The 2,224-nt window shown below is 37.8% G+C and overlaps 1 long non-coding RNA gene across 1 annotated transcript; it reads left to right on the top strand.

Moving 5' to 3' along the window:
- Positions 1-302: 302 nt before the first annotated feature.
- On the top strand, positions 303-2,019 carry LOC134445203 (uncharacterized). The gene is made up of 2 exons (XR_010034202.1): positions 303-394; positions 1,899-2,019. It is a non-coding gene; the product is annotated as an uncharacterized LOC134445203 (long non-coding RNA).
- Positions 2,020-2,224: the final 205 nt, after the last annotated feature.

Genomic DNA, 2,224 nt, shown 5'->3' with positions numbered 1-2,224 from the left:
TGTGTGGGTATATGTGTGTGTGTGTGGGTATATGTATGTGTGGGTGCGTGAGTGCACACAAGTGTGTGTGTTATATGTTTTCTTACCTGCCCAGGGAATGCAGATGGAAATGAGCTTTTAGCTATAATGTGGTGCAGGTCATCTTTTTTTTTTACTATGTAACTAATGTACTTTGCACATGGTCCCTGATGAAATAAACCAATAAACTAAACTAATTGTAAACATGGATGCCAATTGTACTAAATAGTTATTGGGATTTCATTGTGAAAATATATTCATAATTATGTATTCTTTTTCTGCTGTAGGACTCAAATGAAAGGACAGGACTTCTACTCTGCTGGGTCGGCCTCACTACATATTCAAGAAGCCCTCGGACGTCATCAGAATGTATTAAGTAAGTTGTTTTTATGTTATGCATTAAAACCCATGCATGCTGGTGCGTGCACTCTCTCACTTACTCACTCACACACACACACACACACATGCACACACACACACACACACACACACACACACACACACACACTTGTTGTACAACACTCAACCAGAGCTTGCCTGATGCTGTTCTTTGGTGGCCTGAAAGTGCATGGAATACCTACTGTCTACTTGGCTAGGTTGACTGTATGTTCTGTGTACGGGGTCATGTTCCCACAGCCCATTGGTCCCACAGCCCAATGGTCCCACAGCTTATTCCTGCTGCTCCATGTTCCCACATTTTTAAGAAATTATTCAAATATACAGTGCACAGCAGTAATGAGTATACCCCTGTTGAAAAGTAACATTTTGAACACACAAGTTATTCCCAAAACGCTCATAGAGTAAGTGTAATACAACATCTTTTGAGCTTACATAAGAAAATTAAGGCCAATTGTATAACTTAAATGACATATTTTTGTGAAATTATGCGCAAAAGTGAGTACACCCCTATCATAGTGTCTGAGAAGGGGCCGTGTTGGCCTGAATTGTCTCAACATTTAAAGGGATTAAAAGGGAGGTCATTGTTGTGCGTTTTATCCTTGCCTTGCATTTAACTTTTACATTTTGAGTCTGCACCTGGCTATAATTGATGTGTGTGTGTGATTCGAATGAAATCCTATAGGGAGTATCATGATCTGTTTCAGTAGTTACAGTACATGTTGACAAGCATATTTCTTTTGGTGAAATTCAGCCTCCTACTGTTGATAGCACCCACGACACAGCCCCAAGCCATGCCACTCCCACTACCATACTTGACTTTCAGCATGAGGCACTTTCCTTTGTACACATCGCTTTTTACCACCACACATGTTTGACACCATCTAAAGCCAATTTGTTTATCTTGATGTCATTAGATCAGATGACATGGTTCCAGTAACCCATATCCTTAGTTTGTTTGACTCTGATGAGACCATGATAAACAAATTTGCATTTGATGCTGTCAAGCATGTGTGCCATTGACTGAAATGTTAAATACATCATTGCCGTGATTAAGGCGAATACATTTCTAACCAAATATTAAACATTGACATGTTATTTAGAAAGTCGAGAATTTTAACTGATTTGATATGATGGTATGACCTGTTTCTTTTTTTCTGAAGAGAATGGTGATTTCATCACAATCTTCTAATTTTGTGAGTTACTTAATTCATGGTTTCTTGAAGCCAAAAATATGCAAGAATAAACAAATTATTGGCATAGTTTAAAATGTGGGTCGTGAATCTATAATCTATGAAAGTGTAACATTATTGATGGAATTATGGAAATAAATAAACATTTTCATGATATTCTAATATTTTGGCCAGCACCTGTATGTGTCAGTTCATTCACAATCGTATGTAATTTGTGCCTGCACATACATCTGTCTGCATATTAAGTCTAACGTTTCCCTTCTGCTTTGTGTGCTTTTTAATATCTTACAGTGTGAAGAGGCAACAAGGGAGAGATGAACGCTATCAAAAATGTGGAGATGGATCTGGCAGCCGACCGCTTTGGCACACACCCAACAAGAAACAAAACAATAAAGAATACTAAAATGCATAATTTGTAAGCAGCTCATTTTTTTAAAAACATTGTTTGCTCTTGCTTGAAGGTGCACTGTGTAAAATTGTGGCCAGAGTAGGTATTGCATCTATGGTGCTCATTGAAACTGTGGTATTCATGCAAAAATCTAAATTAGCAGTAGACAGCAAAGTATAGTGAGTTTTGCAGCTAAAAATGTATATTTCTGGAAATTCAAAATGGCGTA

This window comes from Engraulis encrasicolus, chromosome 3, assembly GCF_034702125.1.
Source record: "Engraulis encrasicolus isolate BLACKSEA-1 chromosome 3, IST_EnEncr_1.0, whole genome shotgun sequence".
Taxonomy (NCBI): domain Eukaryota; kingdom Metazoa; phylum Chordata; class Actinopteri; order Clupeiformes; family Engraulidae; genus Engraulis; species Engraulis encrasicolus.
Note: the sequence above shows the minus strand (reverse complement) of the source record. Positions and strands in the feature narration are given on the sequence as shown.